The sequence below is a fragment of the Bos indicus genome, chromosome 25, assembly GCF_029378745.1.
Source record: "Bos indicus isolate NIAB-ARS_2022 breed Sahiwal x Tharparkar chromosome 25, NIAB-ARS_B.indTharparkar_mat_pri_1.0, whole genome shotgun sequence".
Classification (NCBI taxonomy): Eukaryota; Metazoa; Chordata; class Mammalia; order Artiodactyla; family Bovidae; genus Bos; species Bos indicus.
In genome coordinates this window covers 12,652,649-12,674,258 of record NC_091784.1, presented here as the reverse complement: position 1 = coordinate 12,674,258, position 21,610 = coordinate 12,652,649, and positions in this window count along the sequence as shown.

The following is a 21,610-nucleotide window of genomic DNA, read 5'->3' as shown; positions in this document are numbered from 1 at the left end:
ATGCCAACCCACTCCAGTATTCTTGCCTGGGAAATCCCATGGACAGAGGAGCCTGATGGGCTACATTCCATGGGGTCGCAAAGAGACATAACTGAGTGCGTGCGCACGCGCGCGCGCACACACACACACACACACACACACACACACACCCGCTGGAGGGGCATGGCATGTGGGCGTGCAGCCAAGACCCTTGAGCTAGATCCTGGGTTTACTAGTTCTGTGACCTCCGAAAACCTCTAACTCACCTGTGATGAGGTTTCCTCATCTGTAAAATGAGAATTTGTAAGAGTTGTACAGGGGGACTAAATTAATAAATATAAATGAAGCACTTAAAAAATAAATAAAGGCCCACTTACACCTGCTGCTGCAGCTGCTAAGTCACTTCAGTCATGTCCGACTCTTAGCGACCCCAGAGACGGCAGCCCACCAGGCTCCCCCGTCCCTGGGATTCTCCAGGCAAGAACACTGGAGGGGGTTGCCATTTCCTTCTCCAATGCATGAAAGTGAAAAGGGAAAGTGAAGTCGCTCAGTCATGTCTGACTCTTCGCGACCCCATGGACTGCAGCCTACCAGGCTCCTCCGTCCATGGGATTTTCTAGGCAAGAGTACTGGAGTGGGGTGCCCTTGCCTTCTCCGCCACTTACACCTAAGTTAATCTAAATAGATTTGGTTTGCTTCATCCAGAAGAACCCTAAAGGCAGATAATTTTTACCCCAGTAATATAAATCATTTTTTCCCCTGAGATAACTTTTTAAATAAAATGTTATCGAAATTCATATTAACATGTTCCCTGGTTCAAATCCAGTTCAGTAAACATGTATTTTGCTAGGAGGTGTGGGGCAGCTCAGAGACGAAGAGGGCAGTGTCTCTACCATCAGAAAGTTCACAATTAGATGGAGAAAGACAGATACACAGTTAAGTCATTCCAATAGCATATTGTCTGAAAGAAGAGGTTTAAACAATGTCCTCTGGGCACAAATGGGAGAAAGGGAGAAATATCAAGGAATACTTCACAGAGGAGGTGATCCTGAAGATGGGCTTTGAAGAATGCATAGGATGTCCCAGGGAAAGTGTATCTTGGACAGAGAGAACACTTTGAAGAAAGAAGTGAAGCCAAGGAACACAGTTTGTGGGGCTACATGTTAGAATGAAATGGAAAACAAAGCTAGAAGAGGAAAAGGAAAATGTAAGAGTGAACCACGTATCTTCACCCAAGATCCCAGCCCAGGGTTTTAAATTATTCAGGCCAGTAGGGATTCTTTTATAGGAATAGCACATTTGGCAAGTCTCCAAGTGCTCAAGGAAGCCCATGAAAGCCCATGAAGTCCTAGAAATTCTATAACACAGAAGAAAAAAAAATTATCAGAACCTAATCTCAACAAGGGTCATTCTTTCTACTCAAAATGTATGTTGTTCCTCCCCCGAAACATCCAACAAGCAGGGGATGTCTTGTTCAGTCGTGTCTGACTCTTAGCGACCCCGTGGACTGCAGCCTACCAGGCTCCTCCATCCATGGGATTTTCCAGGCAAGAGTACTGGAGTGGGGTGCCAGCACCTTCTCGCTCAGTACCACACAAAAGTGGTTAACAATGATTCTCTTTTTGAAGTGATGAAACTGTTCTGAAACTAGAGAACTGTGATGGTTGTACAACATTGTGAAGGTAGGAAAAGCCGGTGAATTATATCCTTTTCCTGGGACATCCTACTCATTCTTTAGAGCCCATCTTCAGGGTAGTAGTCCATCGTGTGTGTCTGTATGTATGCATATACATTTTTTATCCATTCATCTGCAAGTGGACATATAGCTTCCATGACTTGGCTGTTGTAAATAGTGCAGCTGTGAACGCTGGGGTGCTTGTATCTTCTCAGTCAACAATTCTCCTTTAAGGAATCTATCTTTGTGCACAAGATACTAGTATCCTTGTATACAAGACTCTAGACAAAAAAGTTCATTGTGACATTGTATTAGTGAAAACTTGGAAACAACATAAATGTCCATAAATAGAAAGCTGGCTAAATAAACAGTAAAATAAGTAAATAGGATGGGCCACTAAAATTTGGTTACCTGTAGGCAGTGCTACTTAAGAGGGAGATTTTTCCATATAATTTTTTCATTTCTTATTTGATTTCTTATGGCGTGCCTTACTTTCGTCATTTAATAAATCGGCAAGTTTTCTTTAATCAAATATGGCTTTATTGATTCCCACGGAAAATATGTGAATTCTTCAACTTAGCTTACTCATACTTTATTGAGTGAGACAACATTAATGAAAAAAACAAAGTCTGTTTATTTTATGCACATTTGAGGCACAAAAATATTAAAAGATGGGCATGTTTTAAAGATAGCCACCTGAAGGATACTTCCTAATCTTGAATTCTTAAATTAGATCGTGGTGGTGGTGGTGCTGGAGGTGGTGTGTCCACAGTCTTTGTGACCCCATAGACTGTGGCCCACCAGGCTTCTCTATCTATGGGATTCTCCAGGCAAGAATACTGGAGTGGGTTGCCATTTCCTCCTCCAGGGGATCTTCCTGATGCAGGGATCGAGTCTGGGTCTCCTGCATCTCCTGCATTATAGGCAGATTCTTTACCATTCAGCCACCATTCTTATTAAATCAGGGTCATGTTAAAAACCCAGTGTCTGTCATTCATAAAATGGATACAAATGACGAGATGTATCAAGTCAGCAACAGAACCAGTGTTATTGGACCAAGTGCTGTTGGTGTCCTACCCAGATTCCCTTGGCTTCCTTTGACCATGTCCTGTGACCCTTGCCTGCATTGCTGTGCTTTTGCTTCCGTTGCTGTGCACAAGGAAGTCATTAGAGAAAGAAAAAAAAAAAGGCTACTGGAGCAGATTTGATTGGATGTTCTAAACCAGAAGTACTCAGAGGGTACCTCCCTTTGGTCAGGGACTTATGAATATCCCTTCTCCGGCAGATCTTCCCAACCCAGGAATCGAACCAGGGTCTTCTGCATTGCAGGCAGATTCTTTGCCAACTGAGCTATCAGGGAAGCCCACTTATGAATACAAGAGTATGAAATTCCAGCTCTCTTGACTTGGGTCAGAATAAACTCTGAGGGACAGCTTACATTCCAGCGTCCCCTGTGGAATCAGGCTGGAGTTACCCTCTGTGGAACTTCGTCTACAATCGTACTTTTGCTTGGCTTCTAGTCTTTCCTTTATGGGAAGTACTTCCTTCATAAATCAATTACATATGAATTCTCATCTCAGGGTCTTCTTCTGTAGAACACAGTCTCAGGCGATCATTCTTACAAGTTTAAACTCAAAACCAGACGCCAAAAGCACAAAAACCATTATCTAGGATCAGCTTCTTCAGTTCCAAGTTTTCATAAAACAGGATGATTCAAAACATGGCTGATATGATGATAGTTTCTCATGGCTTCAGCTCCCGCATTTGCTACTTAGACTCTAAACCTGCTAATGATTCTGTCTATTGAAAGATTCATTATCTTTTCTTGCTCATGTGTATAAGACCAGTAGTTCCATGGAAGAAATCAATTAAGTTCTCCTAATTACACGTATCCTTGGAATTGTCCGCATCTGGAAAGTCAATAAAAATTTAGTGGGCTCATTTATTTCTTGCACCTACCTGTCTTTATTTAAAGAGTAGAATTGCTGTTCTACTTCAAAATCATTTCACACACCTAAGGGGAGAGAGAGAGATTTCTATTTGAAGGGACCTCACTAGATTGTTCTGGGTGTTAAATGAGGTTAAGTTCAGGACCTGATCCAGAGATATGGCTCATAGTAAGCACCCAATCAAGTAGTCACCTTCCTACATTCTGAAGCTGTAGCCTATAAAGATATTCTAGTTCTGTGATTTCCTAAAGTATGGTCGCATGTGAGAATCACCTAGTGTGCTTAGCAAATGCAGATTTCTGGGCTCCATCCTTCTGAATCAGAATCTCTAGGAAATATCCAGAAATCGGCATTTTGTAAAGCCTTCTGTCTGAGCCTGAATCGTATTCATTCTAAAGTTTAGAAATCATCATCACTGATTCAGTGGCTTTCAAACAGAGTGATCATGAGAATACATATGTGTTCAACAGTATGACTTTGAAAATAACAGAAAATCAAATGAAACTAACTTAAGCCAAAGGGGGGGAAAAAAAGAATTGGGAAGATTTATTCAGAAAGTTAAAAACTCCAAGGTTAGGTTTAGGTGTGGCTAGATCCAAGGACTCAAATGCTGCCTTCAGGAATCTCTCTTTCCTGAGACTTCCCTGGTGCTGCAGTGGATAGGAATCCACCTGCCAATGCAGGTGTTTTCTCATTTGATTCCACATCTGGGAACTAAAATCCCACATGCCATCGAGCAAATACGCCCATGTGGCACAACTCCTGAGCCTCTGCTCTAGGGCCCGCAGGCCACAGCTACTGAGCCTGTGCTCCACAACAAGAGAAACCACAGCAGTGAGGAAGAAAGTCCACGTGTAGGAACAAAATTCCAGTGCTGCCAAAAATAAATAAATAACATTTTTTTAAAAGAAGCTCTTTCTTTCCTCTGTCTTCTGGCTCTCATATCTTCTCATTTGGCTTCATTCCTGGGCTCCCGTGTGATGAAATGATAGCCACCAGCAGCCCTGTCTCACCTTGCCTGTATGCTATTGATCCATAAAGATAGGAGTGTATTTCTTTTCAGGTGGTTTCAGCAAAGCTCTCTGAGAGCTGTCTGATTGGTCTAGCTTGGGTCACATGCCCATCTTTTAACCAATCAATATTCAGAAAGTTACAGTGCTCTGAGAGGTGAAGCTTGAGTCATGTGTCCATTCCTGGGCAGAGATGTCAGTGCTGACTCCACCTGGGTGGCACTGGTGGTAAAGAACCTGCCTGCCAATGCAGGAGACAGACCCAAGTTCGATCCCTGGGTTGGGAAGATCCCCTGGAGGAGAAAATGGCACCCACTCCAGTATTCTTGCCTGGGGAATCCCATGGACAGAGGAGCCTGGTGGGCTACTGTCCATAGGGTCACAAAGAGCGGACATGACTGAATCAACTTAGCACAAAGTCATGTAAATGAGTTTCACCCAAGAAATGTGTCCTATTGCCAGAAGAAGGGGAGAAGGCTCTTTGCCCAACTAGATCTCATGTTCACTAGCCCCAGAATCTGTGTTCTTTAAAAGCCCCCCAAATGGTTCTGCTGATCACCCACATTTGGGGACCAGAGTCTGGCTGCTCCTGTGGGTCAGCTGGAAAGTGCCTCTTATCGATAGTGAGGGAATGTCACATGTGTCTTTTTTTTTTTTACATATTTATTTGGCTGCATTGGTCTTAGCTGCAGCACCTGCAATCTTCCTTGAATCATGCAGGATTTTTCATTGTGCTGAATGGACTCTAGTCATGGCTCACAGGCTCTGGAGTGAGCGGGTTCAGTAGCTGTGGTTTGCAGGGTTAGTTGCTCCACACCTCATGGGGTCATAGATCCCCAACCAGGGGTCGAACCTGTGTCCCCTGCATTGCAAGGCAGATTCTTAGTCGCTGAACCACCAGGGAAGTCCCTGACTATTTTTCCCCCAGTACTAATACAGCTAAACTTGTGAACATGTGTCTATGTGCCTATCTGGTGCTAACGTAGTAGCCTCCATCCTGCCTCCCCCCACCATGATGAGCAAAGGCGGTTGTGCTAAACCTCAGGGATGCGTTTACCTTAAATTGACTCAGAAAATCTCAAAACCACTGATCTGTCCTCACTGGAGAGTTCTGCAGTTCAGCTGGGGGTGAATTTTCTGTAAACCATGTTAGCCAGAGAATGCAAGCTTGGACTGTCACCACTTAACAGAGAGCAAAAAGGTTGGCATTAGAAGCAGCTTCAGCAAAATGTGTCTGCTTGGACTCCAGGGAGACAATAGGGTAGTGTAACATCTACCAAGCAGATGTGTTCGTGGGAATAGGGGCCAAAAGGCAGATTTGTTGAAAAGGGAAAATCCAGCGTAATATAGATGATCTCCTGACGCAAAAGTATTGTCTTTCAGTTCGTGCAGTTAGGTCTCTTCCTTGCTATTTGTCAACAGAGGAGAATGTTTTTCTTGAACTGAAAAAAATAAAACTAATCTATGTGTATGTGCTTTTTTATATAGATGCCAAGGAAGATAGAAAAAAAGTCCATGAAATAAATCCAGTGTCATCTTCTGCAACTGGCTTGCCCAAAATTCTGGTGCTCCTTGCTGTTGTTAAGTCACTAAGTTGTATCTGACTCTTTGTGACCCCAAGGGCTGGAGCCCACCTGGCTCCTCGGTCCATGGGATTTCCCAGCCAAGAATACTGGAGTGGGTTGCCATTTCTTTCTCCAGGATATCTTCCCGACCCAGGGGTCAAACCCAAGCACCTTGTGTTGGCAGATGGATTCTCAGATTCTGTACAGTTGAGCCACCAGGGAAGGCCTGTGGTGCTCCTATTCCTGGAGGAAAAAAAAAAAAAGGCAGGACCAGAAAGGACTTAGGAGCCTAATTTGAAAAGTACATCAAGACATTGGGAGAAGATGCTGGAAAAGTTGCTGAGAGAAGGTCCTGGTTGTGTCTTCTGGGGGTCAATTTGCTTGCATCAGCATGTCATATGTAAAGAGCAAAACACCATCTCATTTTAATAACACCCTTAACTGCCTACACATACACAGGAGATCATAGTGTTAGCCAATTAAAAAAATTTAATCTCTAAGGCAGGTACAGCAAGCCAGTATTTTTTAATACCAGACAGCTGGAAGAGATCTGTATTCTTAACACAATATTGGAGGCATTAAAAGTGTGGCAACAAACATAGCAATGATTTGGATAATAAAACTACATTTCGGGGTGGATTGTGACATGGGAGGATGCTTAAAAGAAAACAACTCAGCACCTTATTAGCAAGTGTGGGGGATAGCAGGAAATCATTGTGTGTGTGTGTGTGTGTGTGTGTTGAGCATGTGTGTGTGCTCTCCACCCACACATTTCATCCACCTAACAGCCAGGTGGCCTCCTTTGTGGTAGTTTTATGAATTTCATCTTGTGCAAAATTTAAACCCTCACCAGATGCAATTATGACTCTGACTTGCTTTGGCTTGCCCTCACTGCTGCTGTGAAAGTGCCCTCCTCTGGACTTCCCCAATGGTCCAGTGGTTAAAGAATCCACCTTGCAGTGCAAGGGATGTGGGTTGGATCCCTGGTTGGAAAACTGCCAGAGTTCTCCATGCCACAGAGCGACTAAGCCTACATGCCACAACTACTAAGCCTGTCAAACGACACAGTCAGATAAATAATTTTTTTTAAAGTGCCCTCCACCAGATAAGAATGCCCTTCCTCTCCCTTCTGGATAGAACTGGATATGCACTTCATCATTTATTTTAAAATATCTATTAAGGGTCTACTGGGTGCTATGCGGAGAAGACAATGGCACCCCACTCCAGTACTCTTGCCTGGAAAATCCCATGGATGGAGGAGCCTGGTGGGCTGCAGTCCATGGGGTCGCAAAGAGTCAGACACGACTGAGAGGCTTCACTTTCACTTTTCACTTTCATGCATTGGAGAAGGAAATGGCAACCCACTCCAGTGTTCTTGCCTGGAGAATCCCAGGGATGGGGGAGCCTGGTGGGCTGCCATCTCTGGGGTCACACAGAGTCGGACACGACTGAAGCGACTTAGCAGCAGCAGCAGCATGTGCTATGCATGGCATTAGGCACTAAAGATACAACAATGTAAAAAACAGACCCTCGTGATCTTTTGTTCTGGAAATGTACTGTCTGATATAGCAGCCACAAGCCACATGGGCTGTTGAGAACTTGAAAAGCCAGTAGTACAAACTGAGATATGCTGTGAGTGTAAAATACAGGATTTACCAAGACTTACTGTTTTTTTTTTTTCCCCAAAGTGTAAGGTATGTCCATTTTTCCTATTGATTACATGTCAGAATGATAACATTTTAGATATTGGGTCAGATAAAATATGTTATTAAAAGTAATCTTGCTTGTTTCTTTCTACTTTTTTAGTGGAGCTACTGGAAAGCTTCTGTATAGTTGGGTGGCTCAGTGGTAAAGAATGTGCCTGCTGAGGCAGGAGACTTAGGTTTGATCCCTGGTCCAGGAAGATCCCCTGGAGGAGGGCATGGCAACCCACTCCAGAATTCTTGCCTGGAGAATCTCACAGACAGAGGAGCCTGGTGGGGTACAGTCCAGGGGGTTGCAAAGCGTAAGATACAACTTAACAACTGAGCATGCATAAGAAAGCTTAAAATCACAGTTGTGGCTCACCTTGTATTTATTGTATATATTTATGTTGAACAAAATTGTTCTAGAGGAGGAGGAGGAGGAGGAGTAGTAGTTTAGCCGCTAAGTTGTGTCTGGTTCTTGAGAACCCACAGACTGTAGCCCGCTGGGCTCCTCTGTCCATGGGATTCCCCAGGCAAGAATACTGGAGTGGGTCGCCATGCCCTCCTCCAGGGGATCTTCCCAACCCAGGAATTGAACCAGGGTCTCCTGCATCACAGGAGGATTCTTTACCGATTCTTTACCTACTGAGCTACGAGGGAAGGGTGGTACTCAAATGGGGATGATTTTGCCTGCTCTCAAGAGACATTGGTGGGGGTGGTTTAGTCATTCAGTTGTTTTCGACTCTTTCGACCCCTTGGACTACAGCCCAGCAGACTCCTCTGTCCATGAGATATTCTAGGCAATAATATTGGAGTGGGTTGCCATTTCCTACTCCAGGGGATCTTCTCAACTCAGGGATCAAACCTGGGTCTCTCACATAGCAGGCAGATTCTTTACGTCTGAACCACCAAGGAAGCCCCCTGCAAGGGCAAAATAAACATGTTTTCCTCTTACAGGTCTGAATCTATCATCACTTTGGAAGTTTAAACTACTACTTACAGGACCAATCTCTGAGAGGTTTTTAGACACCATGCCTTGGAATTCATTGAGCTGTCTTCCCCACAGCCCAAGTGGTGTCTAGTTTTCTCTGCTTAATTTAACAAGTTGAGATTACTACACACCTAGACACAGTATGGAGCCTATATTTCTATGTGGGGTGTGTGTGTGTGTGTGTGTGTTAAATCTTGAGGAAGAAAGTGTGACAGCAAAATCACTGATTATAAACAAATAGGATACAAATTTGTGAGCAATGTTTTGCCATGTAAATCAAACCATCACACTGTATACCTTAAACTTATACAGTGATGTATGTCAATTATCTCTCAATAAAAGTAGGGGGAGATGTCTTGGCGTATTGCCAGGTTTTCCTCCCCTGATCTTTCCCCTATTACTACTTTGTTTCATTGAATGTGATCAAAATTGCTTTTTTTCTTTAATTGACACACTGCAATTTACAGTGCTGTGTTAGTTCCAGGTGTACAGCAAAGCGATTCACTTAGGCTGTGCTGTGCTGTGCTTAGTCCCTCAGTCGTATCCAACTCTTTGTGATCCCATGGACTGTAGCCTTCCAGGCTCCTCTGTCCATAGGGATTCCCCAGGCAAGAATACTGGAGTGGAGACTTTGGAATACTGGAGCCATGCCCTCCTCCAAGGGATCTTCCCTTCCCAGGGATCGAACCCACGTCTCCTGCATTGCAGGTGGATTCTTTCCTGTCTGAGTGATTCACTTATGCATACATATATATCTATTTTTTGTTGTTCAGATTCATTTCCCTTATAGATTTTCCCAAAATAGACTATAGTTCCCTGTGCTAGGTCCTTGTTGGTTATCTAAAATTCCTTTTCTTATTTTTTTCTACATTTTTTTTTCATGGAATACATTCTTAAAAGAGCAAAAGCCATGAAGATACTGTGTAACATAAATAGTAAGCAAATATCCATGTCACCACCAACAAGGTCAAAAATAGAAGATTCCGACTACCCCAGGAACCCTCAAGTTCATTTCCCCATCATGATCCCTACCTCCCTGTCGGAGGAGGTCATCAGAGAATATGACTGCTGGTTGACTCCTGAGCAGGACCTGGGCAATCAGAGGCTCTCCATCCTGTCCCCTGTCCTTGCAATGTATGTCCCTCCCCCATTCCCACACTAGGAGCTGTTCCAAGGACATAGCCTTGAGAGAGTAAGGCGTCAATTGAGAGAGTAAGCCTTGAGACCATCTGGATGGGAAATGTGACTGAGTACCATCATGGCCTCTATAAAAACTATTAAGATCCTGGGGAGCATGTGTGGAGATCTACCCATCCTGTGGCACCCAAGATAAGCCTCGTGTGTGAGTTCCCTTCTCAGTAAACCTACACCTGCTAATCTGGAAAGGTCTGCCTCTCTCTTCAGTCTTGCCTTACCCTCCGTGTATGAGGCCTGTTTGGGAGCCAACTGTCCCCACTTCCCAGGATTTTGAGGCTTTTCCCTGCCTTCTTTTGTAGCGTTATAATCTGCAGACACATCCCTCAACAGTAGAGTTCCATGTTGCCTATTTTTGAGCTTTACATTACTGACATCATCCTGTGTGTTTTCTTTTGTATCTTGCTTCCTTTTAAAATGTTTCTTTCTGTATTTGGTTGTGTTGGGTCTTAGTTGCAGCACACAGGATCTTTGCTGTGGTGCATGAATTCTCTAGTCATGCCACATGGGCTCAGTAGTTGTGGCGCAAGGGCTTAGTTGCTCCCTCAACACGTGGGATCTTAGTTTCCTGACCAGGGATTGAACCTGTGTCCCCTGCATTATAAGGCAGATTCTTAACCACTGTCTCACCAGGGAAGTTCTTTTATCTTGCTTCTTTTGCTCAGTTTTATGTTTTCTAGATTCTTCCTCACAGTTGCATGAGAAAGACTTTATTTATTTTCATAGCTGTATGGCATTTTATGAATATACTATGTGCATGCCAAGTCACTTCTGCCGCTGCTCCTGCTAAGTCGCTTCAGTCGTGTCCAACTCTGTGGGACCCCACGGACTGCAGCCTACCAGGCTTCTCCGTCCATGGGATTCTCCAGGCAAGAACACTGGAGTGGGTTGCCATTTCCTTCTCCAATGCATGAAAGTGGAAAGAGAAAGTGAAGTCGCTCAGTTGTGTCTGACTCTTAGTGACCTCATGGACTGCAGCCTACCAGGCTCCTCCATCCATGAGATTTTCCAGGCAAGAGTACTGGAGTGGGGTGCCATTGCCTTCTCCCAAGTCACTTCAGTCATGTCCAATTCTTTGTGACCCCATGCACTGTAGCCCGCCTGGTTCCTTTGTCCGTGGGATTCTCCAGGCAAGAATACTGGAGTGGGTTGCCATGCCCTCCTCCAGGGGATCTTCCCAACCCAGGGATCAAACCCAAGTCTCTTGTGTCTCCTGCATTGGCAGCGAGTCTTTTACCACTAGCACCACCTGAGAAATCCATCAATATATATTCATGTAATAACTTCATGTACTATATCCATATAATAATACAGTATTACATGAGTATACGATGTATGTATCCAGTCTACTGATGAGGCACATTTAGGCTGTTTCCACTTTGAGTCTTTTTTGAATCATGCTCCTATGAACATTCCAGAACAGGAATGTTGAGCTTATGTGTACAGCTTTCTCTAGGGTATGTCCTTGCCAAATTTTAATTTTAAAACCTCTGGAGAATCTAATTATGCATCTATATTTAAGACTGAATAAAAGCAACTCTTCTGAATCTCTTGTTAGAGCTGAAAGATTTCTGGGATGAGGGACCTTTGCTTATTTATCTCTGTATTTTCAGCATTAAACATGATGCCAGATGCTTGTTGTAATGGTTAATATTATGTGTCAACTTGACTGGGCCATGGGCCCAGATATTTGGCTAGACATTATTTCTGAGCGTGTCTGGGAGAGCATTTCTGCATGAGATGAGCATTTGAATCTGTAGACTGAGTAAAATGGGTTGCCCTCCCCAGTGTGGGTGAATCTCATTCAATCCATCAAGAGTGTGAATAGATCAAAGAGGTCAAGGAAGGGAGAATTTGCCCTCTCTCTACCTGAATCCTTGAGCCAAGATACTGACCTCCTGTCCTTGGATCAGGACTTATACCATAGGCACTCCTGGTTCTCCGGTCTTCAGACTTGGACTGGAGTTACATCACTGGCTTTCTTGGGTCTCCTCTTCTTAGCCTCCATAATCAAGTGAGTCGGTTTCAGCTTCTCTGGATAATTTTAATACACTTGGTAAGTGCTAAATAAATATTTGCTGAGCTGAACTGAAATTGGCATTTGAACATGAACTTGACTTAGATGAAAGAGAACATGCACAGCAACAGTGCTGGGGAGTCCCATTGACTATGTTGCAAATGACTCTGCTACAAATGATCTGTCCCTCCACCCCATTCCTCTTGTTTTCGTTGTTCTCTAATCAAGAAAATATTTCCTCCATGTGACCCACTTCTCTTCCTGATTTTTATCCTCCAGCACCTAGAGTTGCTATCCTAAGTAATTTAGAGTCAGTCACTTTAGAATCATCTAATACCACTCTAGTAAGTAACAGTATCCTTAAATGAGTGTTCCCTCCCTTATGGCTCATACAGTAAAGAATCTGCTTGCTGTGTGGGTAGACCTGGGTTCGACTCCTGGGTTGGGAAGATCCCCTCAAGAAAGGAATGGCTACCCACTCCAGTATTCTTGCCTGAAGAATTCCATGGACAGAAGAGCCTGGCAGGCTACAGTCCATGGGGTCACAAACAGTTGGACACAACTGGAAAACTAATACTTTCACTTTCTCCTCTTAATACAAGTAGACTCTCAACCAAGAGCATATATTTTCTTTTTCTTGATTTTTTTTTCACTTTGTTCACTTTTAAAAAAATGTTGGAATTTATTTTTTGGCTACCATAGATTTTTGTTGCTGCCAGCAGACTTTCTCTAGTTTCACTGAGTGGGGACCACTCTTCATTGCAAAGTATGGGCTTCTCATTGCAGTGGCTTCTCTTTTTGCAGAGCATGGTCTCTAGGGCACCCAGGCTTCAGTAATTGATATGCATGGGCTCAGTTGCCCCTTGGCATATGGGATCTTCCCAGACCAGGGATCGAACCCATGTCCCCTGCATTGGCAGGAGGATTCTTAACCTCTAGACCACCAGAGAAGTCTAGAATATATATTTTCAACAGAACACAGCTTGATGTTCACACAGATGTATAGTTTATCATTACATTATCTAGCAGGTTTTTTTGTGCCTCAGAGTCTTTCAGAATATAAAGGAATCAATTTGTCATCCTGTAAATAAAGTACAGGATATCTGTTTAAAATTTAACTATTTGAATAGAAATGTTCTGGAAGACTCTTTTTTCAAGTATTTGTTTAATTTTTCTTATGTATCTCTGTCCTAAAAATCAAACGCAAGGTGTGAAGTCCAGTTAAATATTTCAGCTAGTCAAGTATATAAAAACAAAAATGTCATTTCAATTTGTAGAGAAAATTACAAAAGACAGAAATCACACATGTATGATATTCTTCCTTGCTCTTCCCATACCTGTGGCAGACATCACTAATTGATTCCAGCACTCATCTCCTCTGAGATTATCAGAGATTCAAAATCCCTTTCAAGATAGAGCTCCAAGCAGAATTTGCTATTTCAGACTGAAAAGATTCCGAGAATGTTTTAGGTAAAAGGTCATCTGTTTGTTTTTCTTGTTTGGATAAGAGTATATTCTAGTTGACATTAAGAATGGCGCTAACATATTGACTATCAGTGTGAAGCTGAAATGTTTTTCTCCTCTACGGGTACTAACTTCTCCCTGAAAGTCTCCCTGGTTTCTTCAGCCTGTCCTGGCCTTTCTCTTCTCTTATTGTTCATGGCCCTTAGAATTTGTGCTATGGGACTTCCCTGGTGGCCCAGTGGTTAAGAATCTAGCTGCCAATGCAGGGGACATGGGTTCGATCCCTGGTCCTGGAATTAAGATCCCACATACCAAAGAGCAGCTAAACCCATGTGCCAAAACTACTGAAGCCCTTGTGCCCAAGAGCCCATGCTCCAAAACAAGAGGAAGCCATCGCATTGAAAAGCCCACACACCACGACTGGAGAATAGCCCCCCCTCACTGCAACTAGAAAAGGCCTGGATGCAGCAACCAAGAGCCCGTGTGCCACAACCAAGACCCAGCACAGCCAAAAATAAGTAAATAAAGAGAATTTGTGCCAGATGGTTTAGTGTTCAATTAGATCGCTAAGTTCCTTGGGAGCAGGGGCCGCATCTTACGGTAAACCTGGCAGAATCCTGCTCACACTCACCACTCTTCAACGCTCTTGGCCCTTTTGGTTGCTGATCTATAAAGAGAGGAAAGCAGAAAGAGGACGGTCTTACCTGCTGCATATGTTTCAAGAAAAAAAAAATCTAAATAAAAAATTCAGGCCAGAGATTCAACTAAAACAACAACTAAATATCTCCCCTACCCTTTCAAGCCTGACATCTTCAAACTATTTCTAGTCAAAACAGTGGAGGGAAATCAATTCAGAGACCATACTACCCAAAATTCAGGAGACAGTCTGTTAATGCCGGGTTGAATAATTTAATATTTGAAATAACCTTTCCACACCTCGTGTCCAACAAGATTATTAATGCTGAATCTTTGTAAGGCTCTGAATTTAAAATTGCACTGCAGTCCTTCCCTGGAAGTCTCTCTTCTGTCTGTGAATCTACTTGATCTTCCTGAGGTTTACTGGTTCCCTCATCTTTGCTCAAGTTGTCTCTTCCATCTGAGATTCTTTTTCCCTTCTGCTGCTGTGTGTCCCAGTCCTGTGTCAAGCCAGGGACTCCCCCTTCCTTAAAAGCATCTCCTGACTCCCCGGTGGAATGGCAAGTCTCTCCCTCTGGATGTCCACCGCAACACTTAAAAAAAAAAATTATTTATCTATTTACTCTTGGTTGCTCTGGATCCTGGAGAAGGAAATGGCAACCCACTCCAGTGTTCTTGCCTGGAGAATTCCAGGGACGGGGGAGCCTGGTGGCCTGTCATCTCTGGGGTCGCACAGAGTCGGACACGACTGAAGTGACTTAGCAGCAGCAGCAGCAGCAGCAGCAGCTCTGGATCCTTGCTGCTGAGTGTGGGCCCTCTTTAGTTGTGGCAAGCAGGGGCCTCTCTTCGTTGAGGTGCACAGGCTTCTCGTGTTGCAGAATACAGGCTTCAGGCACATGGACTTCAGTAGTGGCAGCACGTGGGCTCAGGAGTTATGGCCCGTGGGCTCTAGAACATGGGCTTAGTAGTTGTAATGCACAGGCTTAGCTGCTCAGTGGCATGTGGAATCTTTCCAGACCAGGAATCGAATCTGTGTCCCCTGCATTTGCAGGCGGATTCCCACCCACTGTACCACCAGGGAAGTCCTCCACAGCACTCGGCGTACCACACTTAGGGTTTAGATCACACTAAAGCATGTGCTTCAGAATCTGGGAGACCCCTGGGGCAGAATCCTGGCTTTGCCTCTGACAGGTTAAGTGACCTCAGGTAAAGCTCTTATCTTCTTTAGACCTCAGTTTCTTCATCTATGAGATGGACATAAAAAGAGCACCCACCTCAAAGAAGTTCCTATGAGGACTGAGTGAAATAATGAATGCCGACATACTGTAACCACTTATTTAGATATTACTTATCATTATTATTATTATGCAATTTGATAGTGGTTTATAATTTTAATATTTGGCCTCATACATTATAGACTGTGCTTAAGAATATGTTGTCTCTCTTAATGAACTCTAAGCATCTCAGGGGCACTGGTGAATTTCTCTTCCACAGCTGTGTTAGTTAGCCTCTGTATGCATGCTAAGTCTCTTTAGTCATGTCTGACTCTTTCCGACCCTATGGACTGTAGCCTGCCAGGCTCCTCTGTCCAGAGGATTCTCCAGGCAAGAATACATGGAGTGGGTTGCCATGCCCTCCTCCAGGGGATCTTCCTGACCCAAGGGTTGAACCTGCATCTCTGATGTCTCCAGCATTGGCAGGTGGGTTCTTTACCACTGAGCCACGTGGAAGCCCTCGTTAGCCTCTGCTGGGTAACAAACTAGTCCAAGACTTAGTGGCTTAACATAACACCATGTACTTAGTGGTTCTTAAACGTTAGCATGCATCACAATCACCCAGACAGCTTGTTTAAAAATGTCACTTGGGCTTGTGATTCAGTAGTTCATAAGGTGACCCTTAAATTTTGCATTTCTAACAGGTTTCCCAGGTGAGGCTGATAATGCTGGGCTTCAGGATACACTTTGAGAATCACTGAGTTAGCTCATGATTTGTGGGTTGGCAACTTGGGCTGTATTTGTTAGCCTCTGTGTGCATGCTACGTCTCTTCAGTCGTGTCTGACTCTTTCTGACCCTATGGACCATAGCCCCCCAGGCTCCTCTGTGGGGCGGTTCTTCTGGTCTGGGCTGTGCTCACTTATGCATCTATGATCAGCTGCTGGTCAGCCACACAGCTCTGTATCTAGGGGTTGGCTGGCTGCCAGCTAAGGTGACATGTGTGACTAGGTCGTGTGTCTCTCACACCTTGGCTGCTGAGTCCAGAGCTGTTCCCATAGAACTCATTGCAAGAGAGGGCAGAAGGGCTTCCCTGGTGGCTCCATGGTGAAGAATTCACCTGCAAATGCAGGACATGTGGGATCAGATCCCTGATTTGGGAAGATCCCACATGCCACGGAGCAACTAAGCTCATACACCACGACTACTGAGCCTGTGCTCTAGAGCCTGGAGCCACAACTACTGAGCCTCATGCCCAAACTGCTGAAGCTCGTGCTCCCTAGAGCCCATGCTCTGCAACGAGAGGCCACTGCAATGAGCTTCTGTACACCACAACTAGAGAGCAGCCCACGCAGCAGTGAAGATCCAGCACAGCCAAAAATAGATAAACGAGAGAGCAGAAACTGCAAGGCCGCTTGAGGTCTAAACTGGCCTTCTGTCATGTTGCAAAGGGGTGTGGCTAAAGAGAAAGGAGGTAACCTAGATGTCCATGGAAAGATGGATGGATAAAGACTTTGTGATACATATATACAGTAGAATATTACTCAGCCCCAAAAGGAATGCATTTGAGTCCATTCTAATGAGGTGGATGAACCTAGAGCCTATCATGGCAGAAAGTGAAGAAGAACTAAAGAGCCTCTTGATGAAAGTGAAAGAGGAGAGTGAAAAAGTTGGCTTAAAGCTCAACATTCAGAAAACTAAGATCATGGCATCCGGTCCCATCACTTCATGGCAGATAGATGGGGAAACAGTGGAAACAGTGGCTGACTTTATTTTTCTGGGCTCCAAAATCACTGCAGATGCCGATTGCAGCCGTGAAATTAAAAGATGCTTACTCCTTGGAAGGAAAGTTATGACCAACCTAAACAGCATATTAAAAAGCAGAGACATTACTTTGCCAACAAAGATCTGTCTAGTCAAGGCTATGGTTCTTCCAGTAGTCATGTATGGGTGTGAGTTGGACTATAAAGAAAGCTGAGCACCGAAGAATTAATGCTTTTGAACTGTGGTGTTGGAGAAGAGTCTTAAGAGTCCCTTGGATTGCGAGGAGATCCAACCAGTCCATCCTAAAGGAAATCAGTCCTGGGTGTTCGTTGAAAGGACTGATGTTGAAGCTGAAACTCCAATACTTTGGCCACCTGATGCGAAGAGATGACTCATTGGAAAAGACTCTGATGCTGGGAGGGATTGGGGGCAGGAGGAGAAGGGCATAGAGGATAAGATGGCTGGATGGCATCACCGACACAATGGACATGAGTTTGGGTGAACTCCGGGCGTTGGTGATGGACAGGGAGGCCTGGTGTGCTGCGATTCATGGGGTTGCAAAGAGTCGGACACGACTAAGCGACTGAACTTAACTGATACAGAGTGAAGTAAGTCAGAAAGAGAAAAACAAACATCATATATTAACACATATATATGGAATCTAGAAAGATGGTGCTGATCAACGTGTTTTCAGGGCTGCAGTGGAGGCACAGACATAGAGAACAGACTTGTGGACCCAGTAGGGGAAGGAGCGGGAGGGGCGGATTGAGAGAGCTGCATTGAAACACATATATTACCATATGTAAATTAGACAGCCAGTGGGAATCTGCTGTAGGACTCAGGGAGCTCAAACCACGGTGCTTTGCCACAACCTTGATGGGTAGGATGGGAGGGAGGTTCAAGAGGGAGGAGACATATGTATACCTCTGACTGATTCATGTTGATGTATGCCAGAAACCAACACAGTATTGTAAAGCAATTATCCTCCAATTAAAATAAATTTTAAAAAGAAAGCAAAAAGTGAAAAATAAAGAGAAAGGAGGCATGAGAGGCGAGGTTTATAGTCTACCTCGCCACCACTGAGTCTAATACCTAACTGGTGTGCAGGAAGTACTCATAAAATGAGTAAATAAGTCTAACAACTGAACCTTAGCATTTGGCAAATGATAGCAATTTATCTGAGCACTGCATTTCAGCAGAGCATGCCTAGGGGACCGCTGAGGAGTGCTTGATTTCTGACTTACTAGCCCTGTGACCTTTACCCTCAAGAGTCAGGATTTTCATGCATAAAATGAATATTCTAATTCTCATCTCTCAGAGTTCTGGTAACTTGAAAAACAGTACAATTTAACCTCTCTACACCTCAGTTTCCTCATATGAAAAATGGGTGCAAATCATTCCCATCTTACAGAGCTTTGGGGAGGATCCAAACTGGATGGTATGTGCAAAGTTCTTGCCTTATAAAGTGCTCACAATTACTCGTAACTAGATCACCTTGCTTAGCACTGTGGTGGCAACACTCAGTAAACGTTTGGTCCAATATAGCACTCTGGCTGTAGAAAAATCCCTGCTTCTGTTTAAAAGAGCTGCCCCTCAAATGCTCCACATCAAGAACTACAGATGCATGAACCCTGCCCGAGGTGCCCAGCTTTGAAAATCTGACAGCTTCCAGCAGCCTGGTCAGATAACCTCTGGGGCCCCGTGGTTCTCACCAGCTGGAAGCCTCTGCCCACTTCTCCCATTCATCTGGCCCACAGCTCCATGGTCTCCACTTACAAAACGAAAGTAGGTCACTTCAATATTTCAGATTTTAGAGGCAGGAGAGATACAGGAGAAAGGCATGGAGTAGAGCCAATAGCCAGGAATAAGAAGTGGAGACCTGGGGAATTCATAGACCTTTTGTAACTTTCTTAGACTTGAAGGAAGGAAAGAAAAGAAGGAAGGGAAGGAGGGGAGGAAGGGGAAGAGGAGGACAAGGATAGGGAAGAATGGAGAGAGGGCAGAAGGGATCCTGCTAGGCAGATGGCTGATTTGCAGACAGCTTGGACCAACCATCCCCAGCAGCCTCTGAGCCCCAGAGGCTGGAGATGCTAAGGGAGCAATCTTGTTGCTGCCCATCTAATTGCCCAGGGAAACCTTGGTGAAGGAGGAGGCCGAAGCTCTGCTAATGCCTTCTGAGTGGTCCCTGGGGCTTCACTTCCTCCAGGTGACTCCCATTTAGGCGTTTATTTCCTTTAGGACTGACTGTCTTGATCTCCTTGCAGATCCAAGGGACTCTCAAGAGTCTCCTTCCTTATTTCTCCTTCCCTGATTAGCAACTGTTTGAATCTGCCCTTTGGAACTCAGGGAAGATCATGGAGGCTGGATGAAGTTTATTTCCTGCAAACAAGAAACTCAGGGCATGAAAAGCATTTTTGCCCAGAAGCCCACAGAATCCTACTCAGTTTCAGTAGATAGCCTCTAAGATATTCCCCAGTGAACTCTGAAGATTGATTCACGTCCTCCCACTCCACTTCCCTCACCTCCCACCGTGGCACACTCCCCTCCAACCCCAGGCTCACAGGAGTGATCAGGATTTGAGCCTGATACCCTGAAGCAACCAGATTTCTCAAACTTGAAAGCAGCATACTTTCTCCACCACCGCACTGTTCCTGAATCCGGAGCCTCATGCTGCCTGGAAGGCTATTCTGTGTTTCTTAATTAGTGCTTAATGGAACTCGGTGATTTCCTCCAGGCACAAGGACTTTCTGCATCTTTCTGCTTATTTAACCACGTATTCTAATTGGTGTCTTTCCCACTCCCGCCCGCATCCCCCACCCCACCCCCCGCCACCCGATTTATTTACTAATGAAAACTGTTCAAATGAGTCATGTTTGAATCAGGACTCGCCTTTGCTGGTTTACAGCAAGCTTCCAGGAAGCGCCTGGAAAATCTTCTTTGGGGTGGTGCTCAGTTTGGGGATAAACGTAGGACCTGTTCTTTGTACGACATAAGGAGTGGATCAGACTGACCCCAAACAGGGTTGGGACATGGTCTCTGCATTGGCAGCTGGCAGCACTCGTTGGCGATGGCCTGCTACGTGCCAGGACATAGACGGGTGGGAGAGACCGCATACGTGATAGCCCAGGCAGCCCAGCACAGAAGAATGGCCAGCTTCTCTACCCGGGCAAGCCTTGAATGCACTGTGTGATTTGAGGAAAGTTAGTTGACCTCTCAGAGCCTCTGGCTCCTCCACTGCAAAACTTATTTAATGTCAACTAGGACAGGGAACTATATTCAGAATATCATAATGACCTACAATGGGAAAAAATCTGAAAAATACATGTGTGCATGTTTGCACAGGGCTTCCCGGATGACTTAGCAGTAAAGAAGCCACCTTCAATACAGGATATACAGGTTCGATCCCTGTGTTGAAGGTCTCCCAGAGGAGGAAATGGCAATCCACTCTAGGATTCTTGCCTGGGAAATCCCGTGGACAGAGGAACCTGGTGGGCTGCAGTCCATCGAGCCACAAAGAGTTGGACACGACTGAGTGACTGAGCACTCACATGTGTATGACTGAATCACTTTGCTGTCTGCCTGAAACTCTATAAATCAACTATACTTTATACTTAAATAAATGATACTTAAATAAACTTTGTATAATAAATTTCACATTCTAAGTAATATGGAGAGGATTGAATCAGTTCGTTAATGCCTCTCAGAACGCCTATGACAGTGCATAGTGGTCCAGGTGAGCGCTCTGGAGCCTGACCACCTGGCTCACACCTGGGTCACAGCCGTTATGACCTTCCACCAAAGGGCATAACTTCTCTGTACTCCATTTTTCTCATCTGTGTTATGGAGGTAATGGCAACACCTACCTCATTAGCTTGTTCTCAGAATCAAGTGAGATGTTAGAACAAAACGCTTAGAAAGTTGTTTGGAACACATTTAGCACTCAATCAGTGGTAGCTATTATCATCTGGGCTTCCCTGGTGGCTCAGATGGTAAATACCTGCAATGCGGGAGACCTGGGTTCAGTCCCTGGGTTGGGAAGATCCCCTGGAGGAGGGCATGGCAACCCACTCCAGTATTCTTGCCTGGAGAATCCCCATGGACAGAAGTGCCTGGTGAGCTACAGTCCATGGGATCGTAAAGAGTCAGGGACGACTGAGCAACTAAGCACAGGGAGCTATCACTTTAACGTACTAGAGTCCTTGAGACTTACTAAGCTCTAGCTAGATTGTTGCCATTGTCATTAGTAGAAAAAAGCGATCAACCAACAGGAAACTTCAAACGTAACAGCCCTGGAAGGGGGCTGGAAAACAACAGCCCTGGGAAACATGTGGTCTCTCTCTCTTTTTTTTTTAACTGAAGTATAGTTGATTTGCAATGTTGTGTGTTAGTTTCCAGAGTGGGAAATGGCAACCCACTCCAGTATTCTTGCCTGGAGAATCCTGTAGACAGTGGAGCCTGGTGGGCTGCCA